General features: G+C 39.3%; 1 protein-coding gene across 9 annotated transcripts in view; it reads left to right on the plus strand.

The window, feature by feature from the left end:
- The window catches only part of LOC307184113 (uncharacterized protein), an 838,058-nt gene that overhangs the window by 604,137 nt on the left and 216,731 nt on the right, over positions 1–17,190 (plus strand). For all 9 annotated transcript variants that reach the window (XM_079917377.1, XM_079917370.1, XM_079917375.1 and 6 more), the window contains one exon: positions 3,714–3,810. The gene's annotated coding sequence lies outside the window, so the exon portion shown is untranslated. The remainder of the gene's footprint in view (positions 1–3,713; positions 3,811–17,190) is intronic.

The following is a 17,190-nucleotide window of genomic DNA, read 5'->3' on the forward strand; positions in this document are numbered from 1 at the left end:
AAACAAAACTCTTGCACATCTAATTCCACATTGGCATCTGGTTCCCAAGCTGACATACTTGGTACCAGAAGTGATCCAATAAAACATAATAAAATGAGGTCTCTGAACTAGATCCCTTAACACTTATCTAAAAGGAGGTACAGATAGTCTCTGGCACAAGGAAGGATCCCAACTGCTAAAAATTTCACCAGTGGCGACCTGGGAAAATGACCCAGTAGAAGGGAAGACTTTTGATGGTGCAATGATTCAGGTGTTTAAAATGTATGGTGAAAAATGCCAGCTAAGGACAGCAGAAGTGGCTAGTTACTACTGAGTTGCATTGACACCCTGAAGGACAATGAGAAACTTATTGATAAATCAATTAACAAAGAGTTAAATGCTAAGTGTGTGAGCCAGAGGACATTTTTGGTAGCTTTTGAAGAAGCCACCATCTTGTGCAAAGACAGACACAGCTGAGGAGTAACCACAGGATCTAAGAGTTAGGGTCATGGAACTCCAGAATCATTTAAATGACCAACTCTGGAAGGTCTGTTACACTATAAGGTCAGGTTGAGAAGATCTAGGGCACTGAGTTAAGGGACGGGCAGAACTGGGTAGATGGCCCTAAGGGTTGGGCTCTGCAGATTCTCCTGAAACTATGGAGCTTACAGAGGTGACACTGCCTCATGGGAGATGGCATGTGCGTATGTTGCCACAGAGGCCTCTCACCTGCAAGGCGATGACAAATGCCCCTTGGGAGCTGTTCTTCCTCCCTCTCCTGGCCACCAGGCTGAGCTAACAGTTTGATCCCAGCATAATCCAGCTGGTGATGGGCAGGCCAAATAAGGCAGCAAATACCTCACACACCAGAGAAACGGCACGAATTAGCAGGCACGGGTCAGCAGGATCCAGAGGAGTCCCCTGGAACTGGATTGTGAGGGGGCTTAGGCAAGGGGTCCTGAACGTAAGGCTGAATGAACAGTAATTTATTGAGCTGGGGACATTATTAAACACAGGTTTAATAAATTGTCAAGAATCCCAGGAAATAGGGAAAACTCACTGTTAGGAGGACTTTTAGAAGCCTGGAGAAAGTAGTGGCCCATGCTGAGCAAAGTCGAAATGCCTGAGTTGACATGACAGATAGTAGAGGATGGAATTAAAAGGCTCTAAGAAGTAGACATGTGGGAATGAATATCCAACCCAAGGATTAGGCTCCAGGAGAGGGTTCAGAAGACCCAGCGTTCACCAAGGCTACCAGGAATGCACTGGGGAGGGGGGCACCAGCCTCACAAAACTCAGTGGTGGCCACCTCTGCTGTCCAGGGCTGACATTGCAGGAGGGGATCATTGAGCCTGGCTCATTAATAGCCAAGGGAGCAATAGATGGCAGGAGGTGGCACTTAATGGCCAGAAGCCATGGGGCCACAATTATAGTAACTGACAAGGAGGAGAAGCAGCCATGGGGAGTTAACCCACAAGGACTTTTAGAAATGGTTAACAGATTGTCACACCCTAGAAGATAAATAGCTTGACAGCAGTATTTCTCCTAAATATCTAACAACAATGAAAGAGCAGGGAGCTGAGGGCAGTCACGCCAATAAAAAGTCACAATTCCTTCTTCATTTCCTGAATCTGGGTCAATGTTTAGAATCCACTGAATAAAATGGGTCCCCAAGGGACTTCCCTGGTGGCGCAGTGGTTAAGAATCTGCCTGCCAATGCAGGGGGACATGGGTTCCATCCCTGGTCCAGGAAGATCCCACATGCTGCGGAGCAACTAAGCCCATGTGCCTACGCTCTAGAGCCCGTGCTCCACAAGAGAAGCCACCGCAATGAGAAGCCCGAGCACCGCAACGAAGAGTAGCCCCCGCTTGCCGCAACTAGAGAAAGCCTGCGCACAGCAACGAAGACCCAACGCAGCCAAAAATAAACAAATAAAATAATTTTTTTAATAGATAGATAAATAAATAAATAAATAAAATGGGTCCCAAGAAGAAAGATCTCGCAACACTATGACAAGTCTATACAGTAAAAATTCACTTAGTTCTTCCACAGAGGGACCTGTAGCCTTTTACTCAGATGACTACTGGAAAAAGTGTATTATCTAACATTTTGACGACTACTGGATATAACATTCTGAGTTGACATTAATACCTGAAACCCAAACCATCATTATAACACCCTCATTAGAGAGGGATCCAGGTAATAAATGGAATCTTTGATAAAAGATTAGTACAGTGGATTGTATCCACTACAGTGATCCCAGCCACTGAGTCCACAGGCACATCAAGTAGTCATTTACTTTGAGTGTATAGTTAGGATTCAAAGTCAGTCTATCCCTCACATTGGATCCTTGGCCTGTGGAGTAAGCTCTAGCACAACGGAGGAAGCTAAGTGAAAGCCTTTAAAACAGCCATCACCCCTCAGCAGAGAAAGTAAATCTAAACAATACCATATCATGGAGGGATGATGGAGATTATTGCTGTCATTAAAGATCTAAATGTTTTTTTGTTTTTGTTTTTTAAGATCTAAATGTTTTAGGACTACAGTCTCTATCATACCTTTGTGTAATTCACCAGTTTGGCCCCTGCAGAAACTGGATAGATCAGGGAGAATGGTTGTATTCTACAAGAAGCTCAACTGAGTAATAGCCACGATTACATCTCGAAGACCAATCACGGTTTCATAGCTAGAAGATATTAATAAGACCTCTTTTCTACCACAGTTAGGAAAAAAGATCAGACACAATTGCATTTACATGGAATAGACAGAAATACTCATGTACAGTTTTTATTTCCAGGCTCTGAAAACTCTATTATGATAACTCTCCTGCCTTCTGTCATAGTATTATTCAAGGAGATATGGGCTGTCTAGACACTGTACAGAAAATCACATTGATCCATTACATCAGTGACTTCAGGCAGGATGAGCAGGCAATGGCTAGAGCACTGGAGGCCTTGGTCAGACACCTGCAGTCAAGAGGGTGAGAGAGAAATTCTTTAAAAATTCAGGGACGCCAAGGTGTCAGCGTTAGAAGCTACACAGGAACCTAACATGGACTCACACCTCTCCAGGCCCACTTAACTACGGCTATCTCTGAATATCCAAATGGCCGTCAGTGCTGAGTCTCAAGTATAGCATTATTCCTCCAGGACACCAGCAAGTCATTTGGAGGCAATCTGACTACTATGGGTCTCTTTTATCTTGAAAGGACTGACAGTTTGTCCTCACAAAGAAAAATACTGATTTCAGGTATGAGTTCGCTTTATCTGCCCACAGATCCTCAGCCAGGATCACTGTCCAGGTATTCACATAGTACCTGACCCACAGACATGGAAACCCACACAACATAGCAAACGTTTGACCCTGAGCAGTAGGAGGAAGTAGTGCCATTTTGACATAATGGGGACTGAGGGGGGACCTGTGGAACCTAAGTGATCTCCTTGAGCCTCTCTTGATACTCCCTTGCCCAGCTGTGAGTGCACACATTCAGCAACCCTTACCTGACCTCATAAAGGAATGACTAGCAGCGGCTCAGACCCCTCAGGAATGAAGATCTGGTCACACCACCAGGTTAACTACAAAGACTTACCAAGAAGATAGCTGTGAATGAGGCACATTTTGAATGAACAGTGGAGAAGGGAGACAATGATTACCTGTTGCAGATCTGAGACCAAATGAAGCAATACAGCAGTTTTCCATTCCACTAACCACCATCTTCTAATTTATCCTTCAGAAAAGGAGTCCAAAGAACTATAGACACGCTGGGCTCCAAACACAGATGGAGAATTGGACCTGTGCAGCACAAAGGGTGAATTATGGAAGCCATGAAGGTGAGTTACTCAGATCTCCCTTCCAGAGAGAATCTGCTCTGAGTGTATGTAGTAACAACCTCAGCTGCTAACCCAATGGGATTTATCACAGCTCTCACATGGAGGCCATGCTCTTCCTGGACACTTGCTAGCCAATGGTGGAGCACATCAGGGATGACAGAGTTAGGCCATTCGTACCCCAAGGATAACTTCTTTAATGGGACACTTTTGCTCTGACCTGAGTATGACTTCTTCCCAACTGCACTGCAGTGTGAGGCTGTTCCTACCAAATCCTCCTTCCTTCCCTCTGCTTTCCAGTGTCAGACCTGCATCATGGTCTGAGGCACTCCCTTGCCTACTTCTGCTCCATCTCCCCTTTTATCCTTCACAGGCACTTCCTTCAATCAGTCTCTTGCACATATAAGTTTATCTGGACTTCTTACCAGGGGACTTGAACTCCACCAAAAACATTCCACTTCAATAATTTTATACAAAGAGAACTTGAGGAGGTCTGGATTTAGGACAACTAGAACGAGCAAGAGTCATGGAGACTACTAAATTTTAAACATGAAGCTATAAAGACCGCATAGCCTGAGAGTTGTTGTGATTGAGAGCTACAAGTTTATGTGAAGTGTGAATAAATTCTGTCAGAGACAGAACAAAGAAAGGGACAGAAGGGTGGTGGGAGGGGTAAGACTAGAACAGATCTTATAGAGAAGTCCCTCAGGGCAAGCAACCATCCCCATCCTGATATCTTGTGAATCAAAAAATGTGGTGGCGCAGTGGTTGGGAGTCCGCCTGCTGATGCAGGGGGTGCAGGTTCGTGCCCCGGTCCGGGAGGATCCCGTGTGCCACGGCCACTGGGCCTGCGCATCCGGAGCCTGTGCTCCGTGGCGGGGGGCGGGCAGGCCGCGGCGGTGGGAGGCCCGCGTGGCACAAAAAAGAAAAAAAAATGTGGTAGGAATAACAGGTATTGTATTTACTTTGCAGATAATAATAGAAAAAATATAATGATCCCCAAAAAGTTTTGGCAAGTTAATGAGTGACCATAAATTGCTAGTAGGAAAGCCTGTGCCACTTTCCCACAACATGATCTTTGGAGTGTTGTTAGCAAGATAGTACTGTCCAAAGTGGGCATGCATCTGGCCTGGTCTCACAATTCCCATTTGTTATGTTCTCAACACAAACTCTGTGATCTTTAAGTGAGTCTCTATTTTGAAATTAATTCATAATTTTAAAAAAATGTGTTTCCCATTAAAAACATGCATCTACATGAGAGGAGTATACTGTTACCTAATTTGTGACTTATTCAAGGCCTCAGCCTAAAGCATCAGCAGTTACAGTGGACACATTTCCACTGAGAATGAACTTAAATTGTGATTTTGTTGTCCACAGATCACAAAAGAGCCCTCAGGTAATAACTATTGCTTACCCCTGACCTGGTCTAAATCTGAATCTATGATTTAAGGTGACATGGTAGAATATTTTGTAATATGTTTAAATAGTATCAAACCTAACCAAGGGCTTCATTTCTTTTGTTTTTCCTTTTGCACAAACTAAACTTAATTTGTAGCAGTTTTATGTATTTTGGAATCATGAATCATTTACTTAAATTAGCTTCAGTTTCATTACCTTTCCATAATCTGAATACATAATTGTTCTAGTTTATTTTTAACTTACAAGGAAACTCACAAGGACAAGTTTGGCACTTCTTCACTTGTTCTAAGTTGTTTATATGATCAGATTCAGTTACTAAACCTTAGATCCAGTTTATGTTCAGAGCTCTAGCCTGGGGCTTTCTTCTGTGCCTCTGCCTACTTCTAAGGGGGCATGAAGAGAGGCATTATGTTCATGTGATATGATGCAAAACCACTGAGCTCATCCAAGGTGTCAAACTCAGGGGCTAATCCTTGCTTCTTCCTTCCCAATGTGTAAAAATAAACATCCCAATCTCCGGCTTCTCTGATTCTACCAGTCACAAGTTGTCAGTTGATTCCTTTGTTCCTAAACAGTTTTAATGACTGGAAATAACAGTTTTTGCCTCATCTTGAAAAGGCAGCCTATTTTATCCAAACTATTTCTAACAATTCCAAAGCTGAAGATATGGTTTTAAGTTTCTGAGTGACAGAAAGTAAACTTTTATTTTAATAAAGGATGTCAAAAGAAAAAGCTAGATCTTTCTTTGTCAGACTTGATCTTTGAGGAAAATTTCTAAATGAGAATTCCAGGGTAAATTTGGCAAATTTAACATTATTTTATTCTTTATCAACTTTTTATCTAGGAAGTTTTGCTTGATCATCTCTCTTGTGCTAGATACTGGAATATACGAAAGAAGTAGTGCTCAATTCCTGTTGGAGACTTCAAGGGCTCATTGGAGACGTAAAGTTAGTACACATGAAATATGTACAGAAAGAGTAAGGGTGAACAGCATGCTGCTGAGTTTAAGGGTGACAGGTGTTTGGAACAAAGGAGAGATCAGTGAAGATCAACATAATAGAAAAAGCTTTATGGAGGAAGTGGTGTTTGAATGAGGCTTGAGGGAGGAACAACAGGGACTAGCGGTAAGCAAGGTGGTTAGGAGCAATGGTTCTGTAAGGACGCAAATGTTAGCAGCCCTGCAGTTGGGGACCCATGGGGCTCAGAGAATACCTCACCTTTCTAAGTCTTATTTTTCTCATCTGTATAATGGTATTATGAATAGTACCTACTTCATAGTTTTGTTTATTTTATTTTAGGGAATGGCAAAATATATGAAAAGTGCTTAGCCCTCAAAGGCATCTATTAATATTAGGCAGAGACATGGGGACATATTGAGGAAAGAGAGTAAGTCAGAGAACAAAGATGGGATGAAGTTTATAGGCTGATCTGTTTGGCCACAGTACAAGGTATGTGAGGGAGTCTAACGGACATAAAACCAGAAGGATAGAGTAGCACCATATCGAAAGGAGCTTAGAAGCTTTATATACATATTCATATAATCATTCAGAAGATAATGAGCATCTACTGTGTACAAGGCATTATGCTAGGTCCTGGGGATTCTCTGGTGAATAGACTAATATCATTCCTGCCCTCACAGAATGTCAGACCTTCAGGAAATATAAACATTAAAAAGGGGAAATACAAAAGTTTTGAAATTCCTTATATTATTCTTGATCTTATAAAATTTGATGATATTGGGAAAGAAGCTTTTTTAACCATAAAAATAATTACTGCCAACCTGTGTGAGATAAGGCATATGATTAGATATGACATACAACTCTGAGAGAAAAAAACAAAATCACTCTGTCTACATAACACTAATCAATGAATTTGATAAAAAAAATCAATCAGGTCTGTAAAACTAATATGGAACTAGATAAAATTTTTGATACCATGTAGACACAGCTTCAGTTAAAACCCCTTTGAAGCCTGTATAACTAGCTTTATCTTTCCTCAGGCTTTGGGCTGGCTCAATCAGTATATTCCCATTTTTCTGCTCTGAAGCTACTTACATCATGGCTAAGGATATATCAGTCCTACTGCTTATGATGCCCTTCTTTATCTCATCATGATTTTTGTCTTTCTCTCCCACATTTTTTCTCTGTGGTATAAGATGGTATTTGGCCAAAAAACCTCTTCTTGCACTCTTGCTTTCTAATACAACCTAACTCAATCCAAACAACATTTTCTGAGCACCTATTATGCTCTTCACTGAAAGAACTGAAAAAGCCACTAACTTGGATTTTATTCTTTCCTGGGGTATTATCTTGCCATAAGCATGGAGGTTAAACACATGATAATTTTAATAAAGTTAGAGTTATATTTGATTAAATATTACGCCCATATATTCTATATATCAGAGCTAACTTCAATCCCAGGTAGCTGGTTCACATAAACAGTGCCTTTTTAAAACAGATGCTGTGTATTAGTCAGAATAGGCTAGTTTATATGCAATAACAAAAAACACCAGCCTCTCTGTGACTTAATGCAGCAAAGATCTATTTCCCATGCACAGCACGTGACTTATATGGGTCAAGGGGGAACTTGATTTATGGTAGTCACTCAGCGACTGAAATAGATAAAGGCTCTAGCTTCCTCTGTGCTGCTGTCTCACAAGAGCCTTCAGATTTTAGCAGGGTGAAGAAGAGAAGAAAAAGAATCATGCACATGCTTTTCTATGATTTAGGTCAGAGGTGACACTGATTACTTTATTCTTATTTTCTTGGTCAGAGGATGTTAGATGTTTGTCTAACTTTAATGGTGCAAAGACATGCAATCCTCCCGTGCTCCCAGAAGGATTGATGGACAATGTTAGTGAGTAATGTCTATCATATCCTATGAGACAAATAGGCCTGCCCATTTAAGAGGCATGCTCCACAGAATGCCATTTGTTTATAGCAGAGACATCTGAAGTGAACTGAACTGCAACATTTAACAATTCTCAGGTCATTTGTCACATAGCAATTTTCTGTCAACTTCACTACCTCAAACATGCTCATTTCTTAAACAACACTCAGATAACTTTTGAACAGCTACTAAATACAGAGATTGAACACAGTTCTCCAGCAACTTTTAAGAGGAATGACAGCCTCATGACACCGACCAGATTTCCCCATAATATTCAGAGAACATCTGCCCTTCTGCTAATTTACTTCAAGAGGCTTCAACAGCTTTTGGCCAAATTCAGTTTCTGGTTTTATTCTAGGAGAAATCCCATGACTTCAAATTATCTAGGTTCTCTTTAATTTTGCTCTGATGGTGTTCCCATAAACCCAGAATATCAAAAGGACTGATTATCATTTCTAAGGTGACTGTTTTTCTAAAAGTTGTCATGGGGCTTACTTAGAGTCATAGGTAATCTAAAATGCATTATGCATATCAACAGTGACATCACTACAGCTAAAATAGGGAAAGCCAGTCAATGGATGTAAAATGAAATTCTTTAGCTCACCAGTGGTAACTTAAAACTGAAGTATAATCAGGTTCATGAAGAACTTCAAATTTAGGGATGCAAAAGTATATAGGCCACTTCTCAGAAAGGACCCTATAATTTTATTATTCTCTTAATTCAGAGCAGGTGTATTTGCTCTATCCCTAACTTCTGTCCTTTGCATCGGTTTGGATTATATACTTGTGAGTTTCAGGCACCATGATGTAAACAGCTTTGCTAGTGATAATCATTGTGGTCTTTTTATAATGATTATAAAATGATAAAAATGATACTTTGTACTGTGTACTTTTCTTCTAATCAGCTCAAAGCTTATGTCACAATCAGTACGATAGCTTTTATATTGCTGTCGCAGGCTTTCATTGACATTCTAACACAAGCAGCTGTCATAAACCAGCCAAAGAAGAATGAGATCATTATGTCGGTCTCATTGATTCAAACTAAGTGAAAGTGGCCCATATGTCTCTAAGTCTTTTTAGCACTACTTCAGTCAGAACTTAAAACTGTTTATCGAGAAGAAAGATATGTTTTAATTTTTCTTTTCATGTGTTTAAAACATAATATTTCTGCTCCTATTATAGAAACATGTAACCACTGAACACCTCTCAGAAGGATGAGTTCACTTAAACAGTTTTTTCCTAAAAGTTGTAATGTGCGCTACCCTGAATGTCTCTATGATGTTAATTGGCCTGAAAGAAGATTCCACTGAGGATCTCTAACTCACAGTCCCACTGAGTGAAATACCCAGATTTCCTAATCTACCCATTTTCCTTTACTCAGTTTATTTAACTAATTTAAGACTATTAGCCACCTGGGTATTGAGATTTTATGTCTTAATATGAACTCTTTCCATGCAGAGCTAAAGACAAGGGCTTGGATGCATTGGATGCGGACTATTTACTTAGCGATGACCTCAAAAACAGGAGTGGAGGAGCAGGAGATTAAAACAGGGAAGGAGAAAAAAATAATATATATAAATATATATAAATAATATATATAAATGTATATAAGTAAATGTATTTGGTACAGTTCAGCCAGATCTCTAAGAGCATAGAGAGTGTGTCCCACAATTATTCCATTAGAAGGATGGGAGGCCCAGTATAGCCATCAACCCATCTGGGATATTTACACCCAGATGTTCCCAGACTGGCTTTGTGCTGAGCAGGAGTTGTGGCTTTGGAGGGGGTCTCAAGTAGAAAATGGGAAGACACTTGAGGAGGCTTTGGTGCAGGATGTCGCCAGCCTGAAGCTAAGATTATATAAAAGTGTGCCCTGCAGCTGTGGCTAAAATCAAAGGTAGGCTGAAAGGTTGAACATGAAGCAAGAGAATAAATTTGGTATTCATATTAAATATTTAAAATTAATTTGTCATATCTTATTATGAAGCATATAGCATATTGGCATACACAAACTGAAACTTTTTTGAAAAATGTACAAAGAGCTTTTGTGACATGCTACCCAGGAATTATGATTTAGGCCTTAGAAACCTTAGATATGGTCTTGTTACTATAGTTAAGAAAACTGTGTTTATAAATCCATTCTTTCCATCATGTCTCCCCTTTAAAATGGATATTTGATACCCTTTGGGCATAATTAAGAAAAATCTCAAGGACAACTCCGCCGCCTGAGCCTGTCCTGTGAGACATCCAGTGCACAGACTGTGGGTGCAGAACTCTCCTCCACCTGGCAAATCCACCATGCTGCCAGGAATGTCACAGAGACACACATGGCAGAGAACACTTAGTGCATTTTATCAAGTTATTATGTATCTTTAAAACTTTATTTTTGGCTCTGGGAAACTGATTAGAAATTATTGCAGTATTTGTAGTTCATTTATTTGTACAACCCTGTAACAAATATTTGCACGTATTGTGTAGATCATGAATATCTTTTAACTCGAGGCAGGGACCATATTTTGTTTACCTTTGTATATCCCAGTACCTAACCAGTAGAAGATAAATATTTGTGAAATATAAAATTGTATTCATGACATCAAATGTCATGAAGGAGAGAAAAAGTTAAAAAGTACTATTGAGGGGACTTCCCTGGTAGTCCAGTGGCTGGGACTCTGCACTCCCAATGCAGGGGGCCCGGGTTCGCTCCATGGTCAGGGAACTAGATCCCACATGCCGCAACTAACAGATCCCGCATGCCACAACAAAGATCCCACATGCTGCAACTAAGACCCAGCACAGCCAAATAAATAAATAATTTTTTTTAAGTGCTATTGAGTACTCACTGTGCTGGGAATGTTTCATATAGATTCTCTCATGTAATTCTCACAATAACCCTGAGGTAGTTACTATTATTAACCCTGTCTCACCAATGGGAAAACTGTGATCAAGGAAAATGTAATACCTGGACCAAAGCCATAAATCCAATTAGTTGTGGACTGAGGATTTAAATCTAGGCCTCCAGACAGTTATCTTCTACAGAATATCCTTATAATATTAATAGTTTTCCTACTTTGGAGAAGGCTAGAGAGAAGGGGATGGTATTTAGGATATGCGAAAGCGTTCTCTGATGTAACACAATGTCCTTCCTGAATTCACACACTTCTGGCCTTTAGTGTTCTCTCTCCTATTTGTTGTACCTTGCCACTTTCTCATAAAACTGCACCTACACTCACTGTATGACTTTCCCTGAGCTGCTAGCTCCTCCCATAGATCAGTGTAGGCCCTGGGCCAAAACACTTTGAGACTTTTGCACTAACTTTATAGTCAATTTAGATTCCTGGTGTTCCTTTGCCACATTTTTTGATTAATTCCTTTCCTTTGTCAGGTTAGCACCATTACCTCCTATTATCCTCAAAAGGGAGTACTGCTTAGAGTTACATAACAAGAGCAAAAAACGCTTAAACTGCAGGGGGAATCTACCTGCTCTGATTGCTATTGAGATAACTGTGTCTTTCCTTCCGAAGCAACATAACGCAATGTTTATGAGCCTGAGTCAGACAGCCCGTCAGACAGCCTGTGTCCTATTCCTAGCCCTGTTCTGTGACCTTGGGCAAGATATTTAACATTTTTGGGCCTCAGTTACCTCATCCGTATAATGGGCACAATAAGAGTATCTACCTCATAGAGCTATTCTGAGGATTAACTTAGTAATTATATTTTAGTAAAACTTAGAGCATAGTGCCTGGCACGTAATGAGCCCTATATAAGGATCTGATAAAGACATATACTCCCACCCAGGAGTATACATGCTGGATATTCCATTGTGAATCTGAGTGTAATCCCATGAATAAACTGTCTGAACAAAGAGGACTCAAATAGTCAGCAAAGGTGAAAAATGATGGTTATAAAAAACCCAAAACAAAATAAATTCCCATGTGCCGTTCTCAATACGTGACTCCTGAAGGATAAACTATCTTCAGCATTACTCTGAAAAGCCTTGCTTGACTCTCATAACCTCTCTCTCTTTCCCTCCTTCACTTTCTTTCTCTTTCTCCCTCTCTCTGTTACTATAAACTGTTACTTCAGACTTTTACTATTCTACTTCCTTTGCACAAACATCACCTCCAGAGTTAATTCGTTGACAAGGTTTCCTGGGAAATGGTTGAAGACAAAGATCACATTAACATCTAGGGTACAAATACCACACAGTCTGATCCCTGTGGTGTCTTATTACCTCGTAAACACCTTGCCTCTGACAGGCAGGACTTGTCCTCTGTTCTTATCTTTTTTCCTTTAACATTGACTGCCCTCACCACCTGCAAAAGGAACACCTGAAAAAGATTAATTATTAATTTCCAAAAAAAAATCCCTTCAAAAGTCAATGTAGGTGGGGGAAAACCCCAGTAACTGGTTGTATAGTCACACACAACATGGACTTGATCATTTTATGTATTCTTTTTTCTGTCTGAAAAACTAAAGGGCAATTCAATTTTATGACATCTGAGATATAAATGCATATGAGTTTAAGATGTGCTGGTGTTAAAATATTTATTGGTTAAATCTGACAGTCATATTTTTAGTCCTATCTCCAAAGACCTGTGAAGTGTATATTATTAAATGAAATCTACATAGAGAAGTTTTGTTCTCAGAATACATAATTTGCCTATTCAGTCTTTTTGCACATACCTGTTTTAAGCTAAAGAATTTCAATGGCTTCTGGATTTTCAACTATTTTTTAAAAATGTCTGTGGAATTGAGTATGCAATAAACCACTATGATTGACAGTTTTGGCATTTCACAGAGGTGAACCTCTAGCACTAACTATGGGACTGAAGAACTTCAACATGAGATACCAAGCCTGTCAGAAATTATGTTTTCTATTTTTTCAAACAAAATATCAGGTCACTTTGGCCCACATGCTCCTTCAAGTAGCTGTAAAAATGACTTGAAGATTATCACCTATCAAATATTTATAGTATGGGTATTTGGGATCTTTTCAAGCTCCAAAGAATGTACTACATTTGACAAATATTTTAAGTGCCTAAAATGTACAAGATACTGCCCTAGTCTCTGTCAAGATAAAGCAAACAACTGACAAGAGCTGATATTTACTGGTGCTTTGTGCCGGGCACTGTTCTAAGTACATCATGGGTATTAATTCATTTAATTTGCCCCACAGCCCTATAAGAAGGTGGTATTATTTCTCCCATTTATAAGATATGAAAACAAAGCCCAAAGAGGAAAATAATTTGCTAGAAGTTACATATCTAGTGGGAGGCAGAACCAAGATTTGAACCCCGGCTATCTGACTCTAAAGTAGCTCTAATCATATTTTATTGTGGCCATTGAGAAGCTTTCAGTATAGTGGGAGGAAGAAAGGGAGTAGAATAAAATATATAAATAATCATAGATCAAGCCATAAGATGTAGAAGTAAAGACTGTTATGGAGTAGAAAAAAGGATTTACACCTATTTTTATCAAAACTGAAAGGTCTTATTAAAGAAAGTGGCATATTGATTGGCACATTAAGGATGGTTTATATTGAAAGAGTTAGAGCTGGCTCAAGGCTTTCTCAGCAGAGGGAAAGGTAAGAACTGAGGCACAGAGATGGGGTGGTATGAGGCATATTGTGGGAAGAACAAATAGTTCAGTGTGGTGGGTTTGGGATTCAGAAAGAGCAGTAGTGGTAAGTCAAGCTGAAGCGGTAGAATGAGATTTTAAAATGTTGAAGAATATTAAATACTAGGTCAAAGAGTTTTTGAATTTAGCAATGCCAATGTTTTAGAATTTCTGAATGAGTAAAATGATTAAAACACTATTGGGGAAATATTTATCTAGCCCTGGAATTTTAATATATCTATCACCTATTTCATCTTTAGTTTCAAACTATATGAGGTGAAATATCTATAGTAAAAATAGAAAATAAGAAGAGGAAAAATGGAGGTGAGATGTACTTTTAGTAAGACCAAGGTGGAGCTAGTTACTATAATGGTTATTAAGTTAAATCTGAGTGGTTTGCAGGATGGACTGGACAGAGCAGAGTTCGTGATAGTGGTCATCGGTTCCTCTCTCTGGCCACACTTTAGAGTCACCAGAGGCACTTTTGATATCTCAGTGCTCAGGACACATCCCAGAACAATTACATCAGAATCTCTGAGATTCCAATCCGAATGTCAGTACTTTAGCTCCCAGAGAGATGTTATTGTGCCACCAAGGTTAAGAACTACTGCTCTAGTAAGTTCAGTAATGAGGATTTAATCTTCAGCATTAACGGTAAGAGTGGAAAAGACGGAAGGAATCTGAAAGATAGTTTGAAAGAAAAATCAATACTGCTTTTTGAAAATGCTGGGGAAATTGTTCCTCCAGCTCCATTCCTTTAAACAAAAAAAGTCCGTTATCACATGTGATAGACAAGTTTGGAAAATCTGACAAGATTAATCAGAACATAAAGCTCCACTGATGGCAAGACAAAAGGTTGCCCAGGGTGGGTCACTCATGTGACAGTGCCTTACTCTCCTGTCTGCACTTCGAGTTACTAGGACCTCTCCTATCTCCTTAATAGGGATTTTAGGAGTATCATAGGCAGAAGTACAGATCAGAGAATGCAAAGTAAAAAGCAGCACTACATTCATGTCAGCTATTACTTTAAACAGAATCAAACTAAGTAGGTTCACATTAAACTCATTTCTACTCCCCTGGGATGATAAACTGACTTTGTGATTCCAAGCTGTAAAACACCTTTTAAAGTTGTTTCTGGCACTTCAATAAGTTGAACCTCAAATTTTGATCCGTTGGTTGGGCTCACTGCTCTACCAGCAGAGTTGGTTCTTTCGCTGCCACACTTTAACTAGCAACAGAAACAGAAGCTGCATATTTCGATAATCACTTATAGAGTCAGTACTGGTTACCTTTAACTGAATGAGTAACTGGACATTAAAAGCCAAGGGGTGACAATGGAGACACAACAACCCAAAACCTAAGGGGTGCAGCAAAAGCAGTTCTAAGAGGGAAGTTTATAGCAATACAATCCTACCTGAAGAAACAGGAAACATCTCGAATAAACAACCTAATTTGCACCTAAAGCAATTAGAGAAAGAAGAACAAAAAAACCCCAAAGTTAGCAGAAGGAAAGAAATCATAAAGATCAGATCATAAATAAATGAAAAAGAAATGAAGGAAACGATAGCAAAGTTCAATAAAACTAAAAGCTGGTTCTTTGAGAAGATAAACAAAATTGATAAACCATTAGCCAGACTCATCAAGAAAAAAGGGAGGAGACTCAAATCAATAGAATTAGAAATGAAAAAGGAGAAGTAACAACTTGACACTGCAGAAATACAAAAGATCATGAGAGATTACTACAAGCAACTCTATGCCAATAAAATGGACAACCTGGAAGAAATGGACAAATTCTTAGAAATGCACAACCTGCCAAGACTGAATCAGGAAGAAATAGAAAATAAGAACAGACCAATCACAAGCACTGAAATTGAAACTGTGATTAAAAATCTTCCAACAAACAAAAGCCCAGGACCAGATGGCTTCACAGGCGAATTCTATCAAACATTTAGAGAAGAGCTAACACCTATCCTTCTCAAACTCTTCCAAAATATAGCAGAGGGAGGAACACTCCCAAATTCATTCTACAAAGCCACCATCACCCTGATACCAAAACCAGACAAAGATGTCATAAAGAAAGAAAACTACAGGCCAATATCACTGATGAACATAGATGCAAAAATCCTCAACAAAATACTAGCAAACAGAATCCAACAGCAAATTAAAAGGATCATACACCATGATTAAGTGGAGTTTATTCAAGGAATGCAAGGATTCTTCAATATATGCAAATCAATCAATGTGATACACCATATTAAGAAATTGAAGGAGAAAAAGCATATGGTCATCTCAGTAGATGCAGAGAAAGCTTTTGACAAAATTCAACACGCATTTATGATAAACACCCTCCAGAAAGTAGGCATAGAGGGAACTTTCCTCAACATAATAAAGGCCATATATGAGAAACCCACAGCCAACATCATCCTCAGTGGTGAAAAACTGAAAGCATTTCCACTAAGATCAGGAACAAGACAAGGCTGCCCACTCTCACCACTCTTATTCAAGATAGTTTTGGAAGTTTTAGCCACAGCAATCAAAGAAGAAAAGGAAATAAGAGGAATCCAAATTGGAAAAGAAGAAGTAAAGCTGTCACTGTTTGCAGATGACATGATACTATACATAGAGAATCCTAAAGATGCTACCAGAAAACTACTAGAGCTAATCAATGAATGTGGTAAAGTAGCAGGATACAAAATTAATGCACAGAAATCTCTGGCATTCCTATACACTAATGATGAAAAATCTGAAAGTGAAATCAAGAAAACACTCCCATTTACCACTGGAACACAAAGAATAAAATATCTAGGAATAAACCTATGTAAGGAGACAAAAGACCTGTATGCAGAAAATTATAAGACACTGATGAAAGAAATTAAAGATGATACAAATAGATGGAGAGATATACCATGTTCTTGGATTGGAAGAATCAACATTGTGAAAATGACTCTACTACCCAAAGCAATCTGCAGATTCAGTGCAATCCCTGTCAAACTACCACTGGCATTTTTCACAGAAGTAAAACAAAAAATTTCACAGTTTGTATGGAAACACAGAGGACCCCGAATAGCCAAAGCAATCTTGAGAACGAAAAACGGGGCTGGAGGAATCAGGCTCCCTGATTTCAGACTATACTACAAAGCTACAGTAATCAAGACAGTATGGTACTGGCACAAAAACAGAAATATAGATCAATGAAACAGGATAGAAAGCCCAGAGATAAACCCACACACATATGGTCATCTTATCTTTGATAAAGGAGGCAGGAATGTACAGTGGAGAAAGGACAGCCTCTTCAATAAGTGGTGCTGGGAAAACTGGACACGTACATTTAAAAGTATGAGATTAGAACACTCCCTAACACCATACACAAAAATAAGCTCAAAATGGATCAAACCCTAAATGTAAGGCCAGAAACTATGAAACTCTTAGAGGAAAACATAGGCAGAACAATCTATGAAT

Source organism: Stenella coeruleoalba (assembly GCF_951394435.1).
Source record: "Stenella coeruleoalba genome assembly, chromosome: 3".
Lineage (NCBI taxonomy): Eukaryota > Metazoa > Chordata > Mammalia > Artiodactyla > Delphinidae > Stenella > Stenella coeruleoalba.